The sequence below is a fragment of the Oenanthe melanoleuca genome, chromosome 6 (genome assembly GCF_029582105.1).
Source record: "Oenanthe melanoleuca isolate GR-GAL-2019-014 chromosome 6, OMel1.0, whole genome shotgun sequence".
NCBI lineage: Eukaryota > Metazoa > Chordata > Aves > Passeriformes > Muscicapidae > Oenanthe > Oenanthe melanoleuca.
The window spans coordinates 31782121-31804655 of NC_079340.1; the positions used below are offsets into that span (position 1 = coordinate 31782121).

The 22535-nt window shown below is 45.3% G+C and overlaps 1 protein-coding gene across 3 annotated transcripts in view; it reads right to left on the reverse strand.

Moving 5' to 3' along the window:
• The window catches only part of CTBP2 (C-terminal binding protein 2), a 128983-nt gene that overhangs the window by 10999 nt on the left and 95449 nt on the right, over positions 1-22535 (reverse strand). Inside the window, exon 1 of one of the 3 annotated variants that reach the window (XM_056494580.1) lies at positions 1296-1594. The exons of the other annotated variants lie outside the window; for them this stretch is intronic. The gene's annotated coding sequence lies outside the window, so the exon portion shown is untranslated. Of the gene's footprint in view, positions 1-1295; positions 1595-22535 lie in introns of those variants that run through there. 3 annotated transcript variants of the gene reach the window in all.

Below are 22535 nucleotides of genomic sequence, written 5' to 3' on the forward strand. Positions count from 1 at the left end.
TGAGGTGCATAATGTATGGAAATTACATTTTAATAAAAACCACTGGCAGGTTTGGAGCTTAAACCACGCTCTGTTTTCCATGCCCACCCTTCCACCATGCTGCATCCATTCCTCACCATCCTGGCTCCTACCTCTGCACAAACACATCCAAACCAACACGTCTGGGTGACAAAACCAACCCACCCCGGCTCAGACAGCACGTTTGCTCTGCAGGCGACTGCTTCATTAAGAACGAGGTATGCCACGGATCAAAAAGTAATTAAACAGCAGCCACTCCCCCCGAAATTGCGATAAAACCTCGCAGCCATTAACCCTTTCGCTGCGCCAAACCGAGGGTACAGGGCTGTGCAAAGCACGAGCATCACCAGCCCAGCGGGGCTGGGTACCAGCTCTCCTCGGGCTGGGCTGGGACCAGCTCTGCCTCCCAGTTTCGGTGCCTCCCACGCCATCTGAAGCTGATTTTTGCTGAGAACCCCCCCTAGCTGTTCCTGCAAAGTTGGGGCAAGTATTGTTCAATACGTTTTGTTTTTTTTGGTTTTTTTTTTAAGGCGTTTTCAACCGCCTGCGGAGCCTGGCCAGCAGTGTGGGAAGAGCTTCTAAGGAAGAGGAAGAGAGGGAAAAAAAAAATTAAGGAAAAAAAAAAAAAAAGAGGCAAAAAAAGCAAGGTTTTGCAGGCACAGAGAACTCAAACTCCACCCCGGCTCACAGGCAGCGCCGCTTGTTGCACGCAGCCCCGCGTATAAAGTGCTTTTGTTTCATTTTTAATACACAAAGCCTGCTTGTCCTTTCCTGCCGCTCCTCCCCTTTGCCACCCACTTGTATCCGATCCCAATGGCACCCCTGCCAAGAGAATTAGGGAGTGCTCCTGCTAAATGGCAGCCTTTGTGTGACCGCAAGACGGCTGGTACTATCTCACCGAAACAAAAGCAGAAGCCATTTGCCTAATTCTTATTAATTTCAGTTGCCTGCGCCACGCAACATTAAAATAAAAATTAGAAAAAAAAAAGGCAAAAAAGAAGAAGAAAAAAAAAGGCTTTAAACATGTTGCCCTGCAGTATATAAAAGTGCATCAAGAAGCGATCCTGACACTCGCCTGAATTACCCGCTCGCAACCAAGTAGCTACAGTTTTACAGTCAACTACACACTTTATTAAACAAACAGAAAAGAAACAGGAAATTTCCCCTTGCCTGGAAAATGTTGCCTCCACATTCTTCTTCTTATTAAAAGCCACACATGGCAGTGGAGGAGTAGGGAGGGAGGAGGAAGGGGGGACCCACACACGATAAAATACTACCACTTCTCAGAGCGCTGCCTCTCCTTTCGTCTACGAGGGGGTATCTTCAAACCAGCGGTCCCGCGGCCCACAGCTGCAACATCTCAAGACAAATGTCTCTTTGAACACGGAGGGAAAAGAAAAGGCTTTTGTCCTGAGCCCCAGAAGAATGGTCTGCAATTGCGAGAGGAGTTACAGTCACCTCTGCGCGGCTCCCAACTCTTCAGAGCACTCCCTCCAGACTTTGCCGAAGCTTTTAACTAATCGTAGTTCTTTCCCAGCCCTTGAATAAAATCATGTGAGTGCCAGCCAAAAAATCTTATGCTATGCACACTAAAGGGTTTGTATATGTCACAGTTGCTTTTCCCCCTTCCACTCCCCTCCTCCTATTGACTTGCACATACGACGGGTTTTTTTTTTTTTTTTTAGTTGTCTCAAATGGATTTAATCTGTGCCACGCTGCGTTTTATGTTTGTTTGGGTTTTTTTGTGTGCGTGGCTTTTTTTTTTTTTTTCCGGCTAAAAAATGAAACATGCCTTTCTTTCCATGCAGAGCGTGGCTCCTGAAAAAGGCTGATAGCCTTGAGCAGCAGCACCTCGAAAACAAACACAAAGCACTGGGGAAAGCAAGGCTGTGCTGATCTCAGCTGCACCCACAAACCAAGGGCCAAATTCTCTCTTCACGTGAAAATCAATTGATTTTCAGCATCAGAAATGACACTGGATTGCTGGCAGGATCCACATCTTCCTGGACATATCCATCTCCTGGTCCTGCCCAGTGTGTCCCAAATAGCAAAAGCAGCCCCATGTCACTGTTTGAGGGAATGGCTGGAGCGGTGTCAGGGGGGTTTAGGGTGGATTTTATGGAAAGGTTCTGCCCCAGAGGTGCTGGCACTGCCCAGGCTCCCCAGGAATGGGCACAACCCAGGTATCCAGGAGTTTGGACAAGGCTCCCAGGGATGCCCAGGGTGGAATTGTTGGGGTGTCTGGTGTTGGACTCAGTGATCCCTGCGAGTCCCTTCCAGCTCAGGATATTTTATGACTTTATAATTGTCATCCCAATCCCACACTCTGTCAGAGTATGCAGGACACTGCTGCTGTGTGGAGAATGAGAGCAGGCTGACCCTGTGCAGTGCCCCATCTCCAGAGCAGGGCTTGGAGCAGTTGTTGGAGCAGTTGTTTTTCCCTCTTTCCAGTTGCCATTGTCACTGCCAGCAGCACCAACAGCTACAGACAATCCCCATCCAAGAAATAAGAAACAAATCTGCACCTCAGTGCCATTCACCACCATCAGCACTGCCTCTCCAAAGTGTTACTCTGTCCCCATTTTATCACCATCCTGCTGGTTCCAACAGCATCATGCTGTGGCACACACAGCCTGCTGCACACAGGGTCCTGCTACCCTGCAGAGAGCTTTGGGATGCCCAGGGCAGTCCTGGAACTGGAGCACGGGGCAGGAAGAAGGAGAACAAAGGTTTATTACCTGGAGTTGGTACTGAGTTGTAACACTGACATCAAAAGTCAGTCTCCCTAAAATCCAGTCTCTGACTACAGGACAAGGGGATTTAGGCTTCTCTTGAACACAAAATATTACTTAAACATTTGAAGTTCCCCCCAGATTTGCTGTGCCAGCCATCACCTCTGCATCACAAGCTGGAGAGCCAAGGTCCCAAGGTGCCTTTCCAGGGGTCCCCACTCCCTGCAAGCAGAAAGGTGAGTGGCAAAGCTGCCACTGAGTGATTCTGTGAGGATGTTTTGGGAAGGCACTGTGATGCTGCAGGACCCACAGGACCAACCTCCACCACAACGTGCTCACCAGTGATGCTCTTTCTTTCACTCAACTTTTCCTGTTAAAAAATGCTTCTCATAATGAATGCATATGCAAAAATGAAATAGAACAAAAGTCTCTTAGAAAGAAGGAGGAAAACCCCAAACAGGTATTTACTGTTTTTTCTAAACTACAGATAGTATGGAGGCACTTGGTACTGTGCAGACAGAAGCCAAACAAACACAGAGCATGTTTTTAAAGTGACATCAAATATATATTTTATAAAAAATAATAGATTGTTTTGTATTTTAAAAGCAAAGCATCTTTGAGGCTGCCAGGATCCCACCAGGGAAAGTGTGCAGAATCTTCTCTTTCAGAGGAGAAGATTCTCCACTGAAGGAGACCCAGTTTGAACTGATGCTGGAGCTCCAGGCTCACAGCCAGGGCTGCTGTGGACAAGAAGGATAATGGCAAAGGAGAAGCAACTTCCAGCACACTGGAAAAACCCACAGGTTCATGGCAGTCCTCTCTGGTGAGGGAAACTGAGTTTCAGAGAAACTCCTGAGCTCCAGAGAGATGGGCAAAGAGGCAACAAGGCCCATCCTGCCCTGCTGGAAAGGGGAAAACTCAGACCTGCTTTTGGGAAGAGCCTGTGCAAAGCCCTGGCCTCTCCAGCACACAAGAGCTGAATTATGGCCAGTTCCCTTCCCAGATAACTTCTCAGGGCTTCCTTGAAGAAAGTATTTTTAAAAATTCACAGGAAGTTCCTATATAAAACAATATCCTTATTAGCTGATCCAAGCACCGTGGTTATAGTCCCCAGCTGAACTACAGACATGGCAGCCACAGAGAAATACTCAGTTAAAATATAAATATACACAGTATTTTCTTATTCTTATTTAATTCCTGCAGGTACACACACCAGAAACACATCCTTTTGTGTCCCCCCATTAAAGCACTGGGATACCCTGCTGATGCCATGGGGATGCAGCTCTGGCACAAGCTTTGCAAAACTCTGGAGTGCTGGCCTCTGAAATTATCTCTGGGCTGAACTAAATCTCACTGCACATGCAGCTGCAGGGACATGAACTGGTGTTAATGCAATAGAAGAGTAATAGAAGAGCAATGCATGGCCTCTAATATATATCAAAATGTGGGTGTTTGGGTTATTCCCACATTGTCAGGTTGGTAAATCTGTGTCTGTGAACACCAAACACCAAGGAGAGCCTTCAAGAGGAGCTAAACATGAAACTCCTGATGGTCACACAAGGTGATGGGAGACAGGGGTGCTGAGGGATGTGCTGGCCCAAGGGCCATGCAGAGACCCTGGGAAGGGGGAGAGCAGAGCAGGGCATGGATGGATGGGATGGCAAAACCAGGGAGGCAGTGGGAGCTGCCAGGGCACGGGAGAGGCAGAGCAGAGCAGATGGGAGAGGCCATATGGGGTGGTGAGGGAGGGAGGCTACCAAGAAGGCTAAAAGAAGCACCTGGGAGAGAAACTGCTTGCTCAGAGCAGCTCCAATTTTTATATTATTTTTCTTTTTTTTTGAGGGATGGGAGGAAGAGGAGAAAAGCACAGCTAGGGTTTGTTTGGTGGTCAGGATTCAGACACCATACAGACCCTCAAACCGTCTCACTGCCCAGGGCTGAGCTTTGCAGCTCATCACAGAGAAGGTAGCAAAAAAAAAAAAAAAAAAAACCCAATAAATTCTCCTTGAATATGCTCCATTACTAAGCCCAGTGCTGAGAACAAATTGTGTTCCTGGTGCTCAGTGGGCAGCTTTCCTGATATTACCCAGCACTCTCTCCTGTGCTGCTCTTCAGCTGCAGGATATTTCCTTTATTTTTCATGGGTGGGACGTTCACCTCTGAGCCCCACATTCCAGCCATACAGCATCATGCACCAGGACAATATCCCATGCCAGCTCTCCTTCGGGTCCCTCCCTGCCCTTTTTATTCATTTATCTTTTCCTCTTCCATCCAAATGGAAACAAATTACAGCAGTAAAAAACAAATGAGCTGCTCCAGGAAACGGGCAGCTTTCATTGTTTTGGTTTTTGGTTGGTTTTTTAAGTTTTTTGATTGAAAAGATAAAATAAATAAACCCAAGGAGAAGGATGCTGCTGCCAGGGGAGAACTGCTGATATTGGCCATCTGGGCAGGAGGCTGCTCAAACTTCAAATTGCCCCGAGGGATTCAGAGGCTGTAAAGACGTTTTGGAATATGAGATATTGAAATTAAGGCTAAAGATGAGCCTGTCGACTTGCAGTGACAGCCCTGGCATGGGGACAGCCTGGAATTCTGCTGCTTGACCTGCAGCAGGGCTGTCCACAACCCACCAGCACTGAGGGGTGCAAACCTGGCTTTAGCACCCACCCAGACTACTGACAGCCGTATGGTTTACACTGGAAATTCCCTCAAATTAAAAAAAAAAAAAAGGTAAAGTATTAAAGCAAGCACTTGGATCCAGTTTCGGGAAGCAAAAAGGATTCAATCCCACCAGCTGTCTGTGTGCCACCAGCACCTTTGGAACTTGCATTTGCACATTGATAATGAGAGATTCTGAGTGGAAAACAAAGAAAAGGCCATGTTGGGAGCAATTAAATGATTGTAGCATTTTGTTGTAGCAATTAAATGATGCTGTTAACCTTCCCACTATGCTGGACAGAAAGAGCTATTGATCTTTGAAGTAACAGAGCTTCCTCTGAGCATCTCTGCTTTGCTGCTGGCATTGCTGAGACCTGCTGGAGGTTTAGATCCCAGAAGAGGCTTGAGACAGCACTGGAGGAGTTTCTGTCTCTAGACACAAGACTGCTTTGCTGGGATGGGAGCCTGGAGAGCCTTTTGGAAGATAAATCCTCATTTTCATGTCCACCTGCAGCTGTTGTCATCTCCAGTCACTCATTTACAGCCAGAAGGGACAGCAACCCCCCAAGGATCCAGCCCAGGCCCTTCCTCACACTTTTTCCATAAGGACAATGTGGGAACCTTCAGTGAGAGCCCAGCTTGACTTCAGGAGCCTCCCCAAAGCCATTTCTGGCCAAGCACAGAGTGCCAAGAACAGCTGGCATCTGCCTCAGCTGCACACGCTGCGGATGGACCAGGGAGCAGCCAAAGCTCTGATCCGGGGAAGGGATGACTCCAATCCTTTAAATCCAGCTGGACACCTCCAGCACCTTCATTCAAAGGGTGAAAAGGCCAGTGGGTGCCCTGCCAGGCAGCCAGGAGCACAGGGGCTGTCCTGGGCTGTCCCTGAGCCCTGTGTGCTGCCAGGGGCTCCTGCACAGCCTGCGCGATGCCCGCTGGCCCTGCAGGGAGAACAGAGAGCTCACTGCAAACCCACAGCTCCTGCCAAGGCCTTGTCCCCTCTAAGACCTCCTGAAATAGCTCCTGGGTGCTGGCCAAGTGCACAAGCCCAGCTGGACCTGTCTGTTCAGTGACCCTGACGCTGAGGTCGCCCCTCCTGGAGCCCCAGCAGCCACAGCGGGAACGCTTTGGCCGAGGCTGCCGGACCTTTGGCAACTTTCTCCTCTCCCACATCTCCGTGGCAAAGATCCAGTGAAGGAACCCTCAGCACAGCCAGGAAGCCCAAGTATTGCCATGTTCACACTGCTTTTCACTCCTGCTTTTCTGTGTCCTAGTTTCTTGTTTCATTTTTTTCCCCATTTCTTTCCCAGGTCTGTACCCGCAGCTCCTCTGTGCTGTCCCATCGCTCTTCGAGGGATTTCAGACCAATTCCTCCAAGTGCAGAAAGGATGGCAGTATGTGAGCAGGGTAAGGTCCTGAGAGGTGCTCAATGCCTGCAAATCCCACTCATTTCCCTGAGATCAACACCCTCACTTCCCTCCAGCACTGGATTATAACTAAGTGAGAAAAAACCCCTAAATACCAACATTCAAAAGCACTTAACTACAACCTAATTGCTACTAAAGTTGATTTACTTTTACAACAAAAGCTTTACAGGTCTATCATAGGATTTTATCATGGTTGCACTTTAAAAAAACAAACAGGGTACACTTTACATTCCTGTTGACACTTAAAGCAGCAAAGAACCATAAAAACAGAGCAAACAAAGCTCCAGGCTTGGCAGTGACCACCAAACCCCAGCTGCTCTCCTTTGTGTCCTTCAAGAACAGTTTAAGGAGGGAGGCTGATCCCCTTGTGGGGCTCAGAGCCACCTGGCCTGCCTGAAGGTGCCCAGGCACCATGGCAGGAGACTGGACTACACTACCTTTAAAGGTCCCTTCCAACCCAAACCATTCCATGATTCCATGAACTCCAGTATTTTCTGGGTGCACACTCAGGCAGGATTTCCCAAGCATGACTGCATTAAGAAAACAGAGCTCTATGTGTGATACCCTAGAAAAAATATTGAAGAGAAAATCACTCCTGCTTCAACCCATGTTCCCTACCTAATATATTTGATTATTTTCAATATTGCTGTAAAGCTGTCTCCCGAGATACATCAGGAAAATGATGAAGGATCCCACAGTGTGCTTGCAGCCACCTTCCCAGAGGAGCATTTTCTGCTGGAAAGTTTAACAGGAATGGGGTGACATGGGGTCCAGCAGCATCTCCTGGCCTGACATCTCACTGAGCCACCTGCAAGGCTGCTCACTCAGCTGGGAAAAAAAAAAAAAAAACAACCCAAAAGCCTGCCCTGAGAAACCTCAGTCTCTTTATCCAACTTCTCAGAAAAGAAGATTTTAGAGATGCCACACAATACAGCCCTTTTTAGCTATCTGTGCCCTCGAGTCATGCATTAATACAGCTGAGACTAAGCTGGATTGAGGGAATTTGAAATTGGTGTGCTGGATGATGTAGCAGGCTACCAAAAATAAAAAAAAAAAGAAAAATAAAAAATCCACTCAAAAATGAGAAAAAGGAAACAAAACTGAATTGTGGGCTGGAGATTTCATGAGGTCAGGGTGAACATGCCAAACCTCTCACAGGAAAGGTTATTAATAATAATGTCTTATCTTCTGGAGCAGAGAAATTGCCTTGATTAATAACAATACACTGATTATTTACAAACTCACTTAGAATATTATCATTTAATAATTTTTTAGACTGAGGGGGAAAAGGGGTGGTCATAGCAGGGAACTCTGCACATCAAACTCACCCTTCTTAACTCCTCTGACTTTGCACCTCTGTAGAGCCTCACTGGCTGCTCACCAGTAACTCCTGTGTGCAAAGGGCCTTGTCACTGTTCCAGGAAGAAATGAGAGTGTGACCATAGGTAGATTTTGCACAAAATGAGGCTAAATGTAGAAATTTTGACTTAATAGAATCATGGAGTCATTTAGGTTGGAAAAGAGCTTGAAAATCTAGTCCAGCCATTCCCACCACTGCCAAGGTCACCACTGACCCAAGTCCCCAAATGCCACAATTTACATTACATCTAAACCCCCTCACCACTGCCCTGGTGTCATGTGCCACAAATGTCATGTTCCTAGGAGTAAATTTCAAGCCAAAATAGAATTCTTTTGAAATTCAGGGCTACTAAATCTTTCTTGAAATGTTCAAATCAAATTAAACCAAGTTAGTTTTGTTTTTTTTTTTTTTTTTTTTTGGTTTTTTTTTTTTTTTTTGTTTTGTTTTGTTTTGTTTTTTTGGTTTTTTTTTTTGGTAAATTACTTTTAAATTCAGTTCTTTCAAATATCCACTGAACCTTTCGAAAATTAAATTTATTTTATTTTTAATGCAATGTGCAGTTGGGGAGTTCTAAGGAAAAGCATGTGGCCCCAGAAGCAGATGGGGTTTTCCCTAACTATACAAGTTGCTCTAATAAAGGATATTATCTCCCCTTGCAAACTTTGTCTGGTTTCAGTTTTCCAAGCTGAATAAAGATAACAAAAAGTTCAATGATTAACTTTCCCATTCTCTACTTTCCCTCTTTATCAGCCTTTTCTTGGCCACTAGAATTCCTGCCTGGCTGCAAAACATGGGCTGCAGGTCTGGACAAGAGCCTGTGGACCTAAACAGGGCTAGAACCAAAAACTCCCCCAAGAATTCTCAGATGACATTTGGGATGGGATTTTTTTTTTTGGTACAGTGGAAGAAGCTCTGAGTAAGGACCCAGGAGGAGGCTGAGGTGATGCTGAGCACCCCACCTCACCTTTAGTCTTCTCAAAGCTTTGATGGGGGAAGCAAACCCCTCCAGATCTGTTCTGGGCTGTTCCTGGGGCCTGGATGCACAGCATGCATAGCAATGGGTGAGAACATACCTAACATTTTTTCTTATCCCTGACCCTAAAACATTCTGTGGATTAGTGATAATCCCCAGCCACACATTTCACATTTTAAATTCAAACAGGGGACTGAGAACGGTCCCCAGCCTTGTGACACCAAAGTGCCCCTTAACCCTGTGACCTGCCATGTGCCAGCACAAGAGATGCCCACCCCACCAAGGGTTTCCAGGGTGGGCTGGAGTCAAAGCAAGGTTAAACTCTCCTCATTTCGTAAATCCTACCCCTGAAGCTGCTTCATCTCCCCCGCTCCCACCCCAGCCAGAGGGCCCTCAGTCTGGTCAGCTGCACGCCAGTGCCTTCTGGTTTATGGAAAAGCATGTTCCATGTCCAAATACTGCACAGATCCTTGAATCATAGAGCTTATAACATCCCTAATTTATCAACAGTGTTTAAAATTGTATCTCTAATAAGTAATTGTAGTTGAAACATTTATCTTAAACCAGAGCTATTTAAACTATGATAATCTAGAAAAATCTTTGCTAATCTGCTCCATCTTTGAGCAAAAGAAACACACACTCCCTGGCTTTCATACTAAAACAAAAATGAGCACTGGCAGAGCAAGCAAAACCATCTAGAAATACAAATCAACCTTTTCTCCTTGTGAGCCAGAGTAGCCCAAGGGGTAACGGCACGATCACACTCCTGATGTATTTATACAGCACATTTCATCTTCATTAATCCACATCACACACTGGCACATTCTCATTTTTCAATTCCAAGAATGATGAGCTATTCCTGAATTGTGGCAGTTCAACATCCACCTTTCCCCCAAGCACTTGGGTCTGACCCCCACCCTGGAGCTCCAGGGGTGTCTCCTGCCCTCCCACCCCCTTGGGAAGGGACTATCCCATCTTGTCCCAGCTCCAGGCTGTGGCCCAGGAGCCCTCAAAGTCCACCACACTCCTCTGGCCACAGACAGGGGCTTTAAGGACCTCCTGGAGCAGGCCTGTCCTTGCCCCATGGCTTTTCTCATGGGGGTAAACCTCAGCAATGTAACAGGAGCTAAAGGAGACAGATCAGGATGCTCAGCAAAGAATTCCTGCACAGATCTGTATTTTCACTCTGTTTTTCACGAGCTGGTGTTTTGGCAAACAACCTTGATATTTAAGGTGTCTTATTTTCCTGTGCATGCCAAGGATTGCTACAGTGCAGCTCCCACAGCTGCTGGGAGGCATTTCCTGCAGGCATCCTCAGCACACTGAGAGACAAATAAAATCCAAACTGTAGAGAAACTGACTGCTCTTGAAACCACGTTATCTCTAATGGGCTGAAAATGTCTTCATTTTTATGTCTCTTCACTATCACAGGGCTGATGTAGGTAAGCACAGGATATAGGTTTATCTAATAAAGTATACCCAAGATAGTGAAAAATATTTCACATTTGCCTACAGTTATAGAACTGTAAATCACACTAAACAATATCACTGCAGTAAGCTCTTTTCCTCAAACCATTTTCTATATTTTATTGGTTCAATAAAACCCATCACCTATCAGCCCAAGAGCTGTAGTTATATGCTATATGGAGAGCCTCAATTAATTTATTTAGTCTTAAAACTGTGCCATGAACCCACCAAAGTGAGGTATGGCAAAATGAACTGATCATGTTTAATTTGTTTGTTGGGAATAAGATTGGGGAAGGGAGGGAAAGGGCTGAGATTTCAGAAAGTTGACAAAATTTCCTGCCTTGCAGCAGAAGGCAGCTGGCAAAGAAGGATGCTGCTGCATCCCACCCCTGTCTACAAGTTTATACACTTGATTAGATCACACAGATTACAAAACAAACCAAATCAAACCAAGTATGTTGAGAAAACTCCCTGTGAACTTGAAAAAGAGGCTCCTGCAGCAACAACACTCCTACATTGTGCCTCTGTCTGAGGGGGTCCCAAAGGTACCCCAAGAGCTGCCACTGACAGAAAACCACCCTGCTGGCTGTAATCAACAGGTTCAGGTGATGTGGCACAGGGGGGAAGTGAGACATGGTGCTCATCAAGACACCCAGCTCAATGAGCATTTTGCAATTTCACAGTTTTCATCGTTCGTTCCACAAATACCCAAGAGATAATTGTACAGCATTCAGTGTAATCTATTCCTCTAATTAATACCTTTGGTAATACAAAGAAAAACTCAGTATTGTGAAAAAACCCAGAGCACATGGCCAAGAATACAGAGGTAGCTTTTTAATTACCATCAAACCCCTTTCTATTCAGTGGCATTACTTTTAGCAAGAGTTTTCCCAAATCTCTCCCTGATTCTCAGCCCAACACGAGTCGCCTTTCTTGACCTGCTGTCTTCTCTCTGCAAGCTGACAAAATTTGCCTCCCTGAAACCCTCATCCTCTGGAAGGAAAAAGGAAGGTGATTCTTCTGCAGAAAGTTACTAGAAGTTGCTCTCAACATAAAATCAGGATTCTAGAATGGTTTGGGTTGGAAGGGATCTTAAAGCCCATCCAGTCCCATTTCTGCCACAGCAGGGACACCTTCCACTGTCCCAGGCTGCTCCAACCTCAATGTCCAGCCTGGTCTTGGGCACTGCCAGGGATCCAGGGGCAGCCACAGCAAATCTGGGCACACTGTGCCAGGGCCACCTCACCCTCACAGGAAAGCATTTCTTCCCAATATCTAATATAAACTGATTTTCCTTCAGCTTGAAAACCAACAGAGAGATCCCCTATAAAAAGAGATGTAGATTTGTCACAGGGTATAGAAATGATTCCCTGAGTTCAACAAAACAAGCTATTATGCTGCTCCTGGGAAGAAGCAGACCTTGAGAGAGGTGCAGATCCCATCTCAGTGCCTTGCTCAGTGTCTTGCCAACTGACACTGGAGTGTTTCATGACTTTTTTTTTTGTTTTGTATCCTTGAAGAACTCCTCTTCCAGCTGTCACTGAATGAACAGGGGGCCCTGCAGGAGGTGTGGGTGAGGATGCAGCACAGACACCAGACAGTAACACATCTCACCCTCCTCTGCCTCCTGACTTCAGAGTGAGCTGGGGAACGCTGCCTGCTGCCAGCCCGAGCTGCAGAGTGTGCACGGGACATCCCTGGCATGTGCCTGGGCTCAAGCAATAGACTTGTGACTGCTCCGCTGTTTCTGCCCCCGACAGGCACAAAAACAAGATCCCAGTTGCTGCATCCTTGTGATTCACATGAGGAGTGCCTGGAGTCAATGGGTTCAGTGTGGGGATCATTCAAACCAGCTGCGGCCACTAAAAGAATCCATTCTTCATTCCTGCGACCAGGCTTGCTAGAAAGTAGGGAGCAAATGTTCCACCCTAAATAGTTTTGGTCTGAGCACAAGAGAAGCTATTGGCAACAACAACATTGAGAGAAAGAATGTCTTACACCAGGCTCAGATGCCTTGCAAATGTATTTTGTATCCTCTACCCCAAATTGTATTTCTTTCTGCCTGTAACAGACTACATGCTTTAATCGGCTCTGGCAGATTGCTGAGTGTCTTTATTTTGGCTAGTAGAGAGCTCCCTGCCATATGGGACCTATCTAGGATGGAAAGCACATCGACTGGGATGGAGAGCCCAACCCCAGCTGAGCACCAGGCCACCGTGGCCTCCACTGTGAAGCCAAGTTGTGCAGGAGCCACAGAAACACAAAATGGCTTGGACTGGAAGGGATTTTATTGCTCATCCAGTTCCAACACCCTGAGGGACACCTTCCCCTAGACCACATTGCTCCAAGCCCTGTCCAGTCTGGCTTTGAACACTTCCAGGGATGGAGCAACCACAGCTTCCTCACCATCATCACAGTAATGAATTTCTCCCCAATATTTAATCTAAACTCACCATCTTTGAGTTCAACAGTTCCCTCTGAGTGACCAACCAGACCTGATCTGAGCATTTTCTCTGGGCTGACTGGCAAGGGCAGCCCCGACGTGGTACATATGTTCTGAATTTGATGCACTTCAGAAACAAAACAAGAAAAGAAGTTATTGTGCTGCACTGTGAAATACCAAAAGCACTGAACTGTGCTGCATTAACATGGCATTGTCTGCAGGACTCTTGTCCCACTCCAGGCTGACAGGAGGAGCTGGCACACAGACACTGAGAAGTGCCCATATCACACCCCAGGTACTTCTGCACGGCACAAGAACACACTTGAATGTGTGCACATGAATGTGTCTATCTTCTCCATCCAGCTACCAGTGCAGCCTGAACTGGGGACAATGCTCATTAACAAAAGATACAAGGGAGGATAACAACCAGAAGATAAATGCATTTATTAATGTCACAATATAAAGGAAATGATAAACCCCTGCACGCCGAATTTCTAATTTGGTCCCAGTGGGTGGAGCTGTGTCAGCCCTGGCTGCCTCTCAGTCCCAGGCTCCTTTCCACCGGCCAGGACAAGCCTTTTCCCAAATCACAACAGCTGGCTGGAGCAGCCCTCCACATCCTCTTTCTCACTACAACTTTCCCCTGGAGCATGATGACTTTTAAATCCTTTTAGGCTCAAAGCCCAGTAAGCAGTAAAGCCCAGCACAAAGTGATATTTATTTCTTGCAGCTTTTTTTTTTTTTTTTTTTTAATATACGAATCCAATAGAAAAATAACCTCAGCAGTATTTGTCATAGCCAGAGGTGGATTTGAAGCTCTTGTGAAATGAATGTGCTGCCCACAGAGGTGCTTCATGCCTGGCTCTTGACAGAGTTAGAAGAGCCTGCCCTGAGCCAAAACTTCTGTCCTCCTCCAGCTGTAGTAAGGAGTGACTTCAAATCTTTTGGGGAGCTGGAAACTTCAGCGTGGACAAAGAACTCAAATGAACAGTGACAATGCCTGCAGAGTGATTTTCCTTAATTAGAAAATTGGCTGTGCTCCTAAGGAGGAGGAAAACAATGCTACAGACTGCCAGGGCAAAGAGCAAGTAAGAACTGTAGCACATGTAGCTCTGGAGGAAACACAAACGGGCTCTATCAGCCCCCCAGATCCTCCAAAACCATTTGTAATTATTAGGCTGGAAATCAAGCACAATCGTGCTGCTGAATCAGACCAGCACAGGCTTATGAAGATGACTTGGTCTTAATTAATTCATTTTGACAAGGCTCAAAACACTCTCCAGGCGATTTAAGACACCGTAAAAAATAAGGAACTGACAGTTTTTGACCTCAAGATGCCAAATACAGAACTGCTGTCTAGTTGTCATGAGCTGTCACCCTGTCCCCTGGACATCCCCACTGTGGCTCTGCATTTCAGAGGGTGGGCTGCAAACACCCAATGTGGTCCACATGAGGAATGGCACGTTCTGAGAGCATCAGTCAGCCCATCCTCAACAGCATCCCAGAACCCCTGCCAGCACAGCAGCAGTGCTGGGTGGTCTTCTCAGCCTCTGCCCTGCTTGGTGATGGAAGAAAATAACCAGGAAAGCTGTGTAGCTTTTTTAAACAGCAGACCAGATCCCAAGCACAGCAAACTCTCTAAGAAGAGACATTTCTGTGTGTGTTCATCTCTCAAACCAGCACAGGGACAGAAGGACTGCACAGAAAAGGGACGAAAACCACAGGTAGAGAAACTGCAGCTTTTCCCTGTGCTGGTCACATGTGATCTGCCAATCTGACCAGCACCTGACACCTCTGATCAGAAAGAAGCTGATACCTGTTGTGCTGAGACAACTGAACATTCCTCAATGGAAATTCCAATGTCCAGTGCCAAAACAGCACTCCTGGGGACAAGGCAGTGTCTGGGGAGACTGGGAAGGCAAAGGGAGAAGAAAAGACTCCTTGGCTGCAGCAGAAAACCACCATGCTGATGTCTCTCCTCAGCACAGGACTCTGGCCAAGGAGAAACAGGGGTCATGGACTGTTTCCAGGGTGCACTTGAGATGCTCTCACTGTAATTGAAGTGAAGCTGTGGCCTCCCAGAGCTGTGCACACTCCTCGGGGTTATGGGAGCCCTCCTGTCTGACTGGGCATGGGGGGGTTTGGGTTTTCCTGCTTCAAACCAGCACAGAATGAAACAAAACATGAGTGTCAGTGAGGGATGCAGAGGAGCACAGCTGTGGGCTGCAGACAGGTGACCACAGAGCAATGGCAGCAGTAAGGCTGAGTTTTCTGAGTGTGGCTCCACAAAGAAACCTCAGTACACCCTCATGATGCACTTCCAAGAAGGAGATGAACAAGAATCATCCCAAACTTGACAGGAGAATATGGGTATCACTCCAGGAGATCTCCAAAATTGCCTTACACTGACACCCAGGAGCTGCATGTGGATTAATGCAAAGCATCAAAGCACAGGTCACAAATTGTTTACAAGAAAATTAATCTTAAAGTGAAATCTTGGAATCGAGAGGTTTTTTGAAAAGAATTTTAACTTGTTCTTTTGCCAAGTTTTGATTGAAAAACTTTGCTCAGACCCCAAGGGCTCATGACCCACTTAACAAGCATGGCACTGCTGTATTTGGATGGACTTGAGTCAGAGTATTTCTAACTCCACGAAGAGTAGGAGCTGGAGACAAACAAACAAAGTGTGTAACTGTGCCAGCTTGAGTGCAGAAGTGGACAAAAAACTTGGAACACAAACATTTTGTGACTGTTACCAGCACCATTCTTCCCAAGCATGGAACCCTTTCCTAGAAGCTGATTTCCTTTAGGGCACCCTCTGTCCTGCCTGCTGCAGTATTTTAGTTGGATTACTGTTGCTGATTCCAGTGTTTTCTTCTTTCTTCTGCTCTCCACCTTCTTCCTTCCTCTCCTACTTCTCCAGATGTGCTTGTGCTGGAGGAAAGCTGCTCCCCTTGACTCAGTGAGGCAGTTCCAGCCCTACTTACTCTCAGCACTGTGTGCAGCCTGGGCTTTCCAGCATCCCTTACTATGTGCTGCTTCAAACATACGTGGGGCTCTAAGTGTCTTATGGACAGATTAAACAAATAGGTAAGAGACATATTAAGTCAGTGTGCCTATTAACTTCCCAGAGTGGAAGTAAAGGAAATTGGAGATTGTCCAGGAACTTGTCCAGAGTAAGGCCAGGTTTTCCCAGGCAGCATCACACAGAGGAATCGTGTCCTCTCAGCACCTGGCACAGGTGATCAATGAGCAAACCAAAAAACACCAAAAGCTGGGTGGGAATGGCATTGCAAACTCTTGTCTTCTTGAATCCAGTTCAGAGAAAAGCTCAGTTTCAGAGCTAAGCAGAATTACAAGACATATTTACCATCAACTTCCCAAACTTCCTCCTGGAAGGACAAGGTGATCAAATGGATCTGCTCTTGTTTTCTCTTACAACTCCCCAGAGCTGCAAATCCTTTACAAGGTGATTTTTTACTTGGCAGAGCACCTGTTTTCCACCCTGAGAACTCTCTTCCCTCCGACAAATATTTCTGTTTACTGTCTGAAACTTTGTCATATTGAGCTGTGACCGAATTCATAATCTCCACAGACTCCTGTTGTGTCAATATTACATGATTGCCATTTCTTTCTCCTCCTGAACTGCTACCCTGTTACTGCTGTTTATGCTCACAAGTGACCTCCTTTGCTTTACTGTGGCCCATAGTGTCACAAATCCTAAAATGATCCCAAAATACTGATAGGCCAGTTCTGACATCTGCTAATTCCAAGGATCTTCAAACCCCTCTGTCAAACAGCCAGCTCTGCCCTTCCCAGAGAACTCCATCCCTCCCTTTCCAGGGAAGCACCACTGGTCCCTTTCTGCTTCAATCACTTCTAACTCTGAAACACTTTTCAGAAGCCCTGGATACTCCTTCCATCCACCTTCCAGCTCTCTGCACACTTTCAGAGTTCCACATTAATGCTCCAGATTTCATTCAGTTCAATCAAGTTTAAAATCTCATTTTTTGGTCTTTCCCAGTTACCACTCAGCTGTGCCTGGTGAAGCACTTATGGCACCATTTAGAATGGTCAAAAAGCCACAATAATTTATCAACTAATTTTGCACCCTCTCTACAGCAAAGCACAGTGGGTCTGTATCTCTGACTTATTTTCATTTTCTGAGGTTTTTTTGGGTTAGACCATGAATAGGAGCAAAACCCAGCCTGACATCAGAGTTTTAGGCTGAGCAAACCAAAACTGGGATAAGTTGCCTAATACAGAATGAGAACAGGGAAATGATGGTTTTACATAAAAATGTCAGAAAGTAAGAAAAAATAAATATTCAACATTCAAAATGTAGCCTCTATAAACAGCAAATGTTTAGCAGAACAATTGTTAACTGCAGCCACTACTGCACCTCAAAGACCATGTAAAAATAACCCAAAACTGAATAGCAAACAACAAACTAAAAAGTCAGCATTGGTGATGACTGGTACTACATCTAAAAGTAATTTGAGCTTCAATAATTCAACACAATTTAATTTGCTGGTAGTAGGAAAGGTGGAATTTACTTTTTTTCCAAAGGATGACGTGGATGGATATCCTATCTCTGTAAGGTACACCCCAATTTGTGGTAAGTGCTGGGCATGAGGCCAAACACACAAAACACACAGAACACACACACAAAGCCTTGGTGTTCTCTGGATCAGATCCACAAACCACAGAAACCAAGATCAAACAAGAAATTCTCTGACAGATTTAAGGTTTGAAACCATGCAACATCACCAATATTTATTTTACCCAGAAGACCTGAGTAGAATTTTGTTTCAGAAACTCTCAAACTTGCAAGGGTTTGGTGGAATTCCTTTTCATGCCTTGCTTCAGCCTGTTAATATCAGTCCCAGTGCTAATGACCCAACTTGTGAATGTACAAAGGGAAAACAGAGCTTCATGAAATATTGATACACACTTGGAAATTTGACAATTATCTCCAGAGCTTCTTGGTAAAACCTGAAAGCAAATAAATAGCAAACATTTCCTGCACTCATTAAAACACTGAAAAACAGAGAAAGAAACCTACTCATTATCCATTTGACAAATACATCCTATTATTTTTAATAATGCACAGGCTTTCAGTGCATGAAATGTACAGCTTCTCCTGCTTAAGAAACCATTGGGTTTGTGGATCTAATTTTAAGAAATGCAATAAAAGTCAGTGATGTAGAGCTGGTTCTTTTTGCAGGAGAGTAAAAATCCTTCTCCTATTGAAATCAATGACAGAATCACCATTTTTCAAGTGAGCTTGACTCACTGCCCTATTTTGGAAACTGCTCCTCCAGAAAGATATTCTACAAGAATTATAAATAATCACTTTGTTGGCTTTTTTCATGCAAGCTTCAGAAACAGAAAACTGGAGTGAAAAAGAGCTGAGAGCCCAGAGTGTGGGGCTGCTGGTCCATGGGATGTACCTCTGTTCTTGCTTATCTCACAGCAGGGAAATGATTCCCTGGCTCTCCTCTGGCCAGAACATGGTTTGGGAGATACACACTCCAAGGGAGCCTGGGCTTTTAGGATGAACAGCAAATCCACCTTCCCTGCTGAATAAAAATGAGCCCCAAGAGGAAAACTTCCACTGCAGAGCATGACAGGTTGTTTGGCACTGCCCTGATGTTATTAGTTATTAGTAATCCTGGTTTGGGGACCTTTTAGCCCTGACTGCAGATGAAGCAAGAGCACATCCACTGCAGACAAGAATGAAATGGAAATTTAAGGCTCTTAAGCCAAATGCAGGTCTACTCAACATGAGGAAGAATTCGAAGAGGGGAAAGCTTGATAGGAGATATTACAGGAATTGCTGACCAGGTGGGATAATTAAAGTGACATTTAAGCATTCCTGACTATTTCAGTGTCCCAGCAGGATGGTTTAGATACTGACAAGCTCTCTGCTGTCCACACTGAATCTTCTCTTTTATCCATAATAATATTAATCAGGATTCCTTGCATTGACAAAACAAAATATATGCACTTGCATGAACTACTGCACTTTTTCAATTTTCACTTAAACCTTTCTAACAAAACATTCAGAAGATGGCAGAGAACAAAACAAATGCGTGTGACATCTCAATTCCTGTTTTTTTTTTTTTACTCTGCAGATAACAGTGAGAGACTCCAATAAGAGACTGGGCCATCCTAAGAAAAGGCTGATAATCTATAGGGTCAGTAAGGGAATGTGTAGGAGGCAGCTCAGGGATTTGCAGTGTTTAGCACAAGTGTCAGGAAACGTGTTAAGGTTAAGAAGAGCAGCAGGGAGTCAGGTGGGTATTGCCAGGTTCCTGCATCCCACCACCCTACACCTGATGCTCCCTGGAGGGAGGGAAGCCACCTGGAGAACCCACCTTCACATCTAGAAAATACATGCCAAATGTTTCCATGACACCTCAGTTTTGATCCTCTATTCTGACTTTTTCCATGGAAAGTATATCCTAAATTATTTCTTATCACTGTGTTTGCTGTCTAAACAAAGTCCCGTCTGCTTGTTTGCTCACCAAGCTAGGAAATAATAAATTGCTCAATAACCAAAACAAGGCACTTCTGGCAAACAATGAAGACTGCAGAAGCACTGATCCAAATGGATAATGACTGAAACACTGATTATATTTTTGAGATTTTTTTCTCCCCATTTTCTTGTCTATACATATCTGCATACATAAATAAAACATGGGAATGCCATCCTGGCTGCTCATACCAGTATTTACTGAGGATCTCCATCAGAAGACACATCCTGCTGGTTTCCTTCATACTGTGACAACCTGCTCATACCTTACATTACAGAGCCTAAGCCACCCTTTTTCCAGGGACTGGGATGCTTTTGGGAACTGCAGGAACAGACCCATGGTGTCACTTCAGCCTCTCCTTGCCTGACACTGCTTTCATTTACAAAATGAGGAAAGAGGTCATAATCTCCCTTGGCCACACAACATTTTTTGTCTGAAATTCAGGGAGGAGATGCTGCAGGTGGGGAAGGATCCCAAACCTCCACCTTGACCCCACTGCTGGAGTGGCTGTTCCAATGTGGAGCACAGCTCACACATCTGGTGACCGCACTGCAGATGCTCTTTGCAAACGAAAAAACGGAATTTATGCCTGGTAACAAGTTTAGGTCAAGGGTTTCCAAACTACCAAAGAACTGGAGCCTTCAGGCTGGGGGATGAGCAGCAGCAGCCCCAGGGCTGAGAGGTTTCCCTGCTGAGGGCAGGCTGGGGGCTGTGCCACGCTGTGCCACGGGTAAGCCGATTGCTGGCCGCACACCCCTGCACCGGGGAGAGGGCGGAGGAAGGAGAGCTGGGCACTAATCTGCTCCATCTGCTCTGGAGCAGCTAATTGGATTGAGGGTGCAGAAGGCAAGGCCCTGGACACAGCACTGGGCACCCAGAGCCTCCAGTTTCTCTGAACAAAGCTGCTAAAGCACTGCTGCCCAACACGTCTGCCCAAACCCTTCCTCAGGGCACGGCTGCTCCAGAACCTCCCTACTGAAGGGGTAGAACTGAATATTGGAAACACAACCCACGTGAATCCCACTCCCAGAAGTAACACTTCATCTTAAACAAAACACTACCAACAGCAGAAAAAAAAAAAGAGATTAAAAATTAGCTTTTTTTACCAAAAGCCAGTAGAATGATGTTAATGTCAGGTTTTATTTAGGTGTAAAAGTCAAAAGCTCACCTGCCAGTTGCCATCTATAAACCTCACTAATACCAGTCCTACATCTGCAACATTTATTCTACATCAGCGGCTTAATGATGTTGGTCTTCTGCTTTTCAAGGATTCAGCTCAGCACCTACTTCGCTTTTAAAAATAACAGGCAATTCAGCTGTGCAGCATTTTCATTAAACTGGGCTGCAGTGTGATGATATGAGAATGACAAGGAGAAGAAATATAAAAAATGTTTAATACAATAATAATAAGAAACCTTTAAATTTTTTTTCCCCTCTGTGAACACGAAGTTTGTAGCTATGGAAACTACTTATGAGAAAGCTAAAAAAATGTCAGCAAATATAGTCAGAGAATGATCTGGATATATGAAAGTCCTAACAATGCTGGAGAACCAGAGACACAGGGTGAAAGAAAAGTGTAAATTGAAGATGACAACACTTGTGCATCTGACAACACATTCTCCTGCGACAGGCCAAATTCATTTTTATTGCCATGGCACTAAAGTCAATGAATTGCAACTGGAATGAGTTTGACACTTTATATTGCTTTTGATAAAACCATTATAGAAAGCATATTTCAGCCTTTAAAGAACTATTTCAAAAGCTTATTCTCTGCCACCAATGAACTGGACGTGCAGATTGGCCAAGATAGTCAGTGTTCTTTCAGGATAGTCAACAGCACAACTTCTGCACATTCTGCTCTTCAGCCACTCACCCTGCTAAGGTGGGCAGTTGGGGTCCCTTCACTTTTAAGATCCACACACTCATGTGCTCAGCAGAGGTTGGAGAGGGTCCTTTGAGCCTTTCAAAAGCTTTCACAAACTCACTGTGAGCTTTCCAGCTACTTCCCTTATCATTTTGCATATTAGTGTCTTGATGCTATGACCATTGGGACAGCAGACATGAGAAAGACTCATCTGCTTATTTCAACCTGTATTTTTGTATGGAAGTCAAAATCATTACTCCATGTGTTTGTTAGTGAGAGCAGTGCAGAGTTTACCTGGACTAACACACTAGCTGGGAATGGCTCCAAGGACATGCTATGGTCTGTCAGGTCAATGTGCAAATTAAATCAGATTTATTCAGTGCACGGAGCTTCCCTTGGTGCTGCTGCAGTCCGGATTGTTAATTGAGCGGCCTTACATGGACACGCTGTGATTCCATGCTGAGGTTTGTACAGAAAACACACGGAAGAAAACCTGAAGTCAATTTCTGAGCTGTCCACTGTACTAGGCAACGAATAAATCAACACCAGCAAATGCTCAGGAAATTTTTATCGTGTAGGAAATATCCTGCTAAACTTTGCATATAGAAGGCTGTGGCAATTTAGCTTAAATTCATTAGGTTAAAAGAATTAATAGCTTACAAGGGTGGGCAAATGTCACTCTTTCAGCCATCTCTGATGGGCTCTTTTAACCATCCTTTAAAAACTATCAGGGCTCTTACTCCTGCCTATGCCCTTTCCTCTTCGAGGGTTGCCCATGTGCAGAGTTTCAGCCTGGTTAACACAGTTTTTATCTGTCACAGTGGGGGAAACACCAATAAAAGGCATCACAACGAGGTGTTAAAGAGTACAAGCAGAGCTGGGCTAATCACAGCGAAAGGTATTTCTAGCTGGGCTCTAAGCTGATAAAAGAGAGGATGAGTCCCCTTCACACTGCAGAGAACAGCTTGCCCAAGGAGGGCAGCTGCCCTCAGCCTGGCTTTCCCTGCTCAGAAAAAGGTCAGGCTTTCAACCAAATCTTACAGCCAAGTAATTT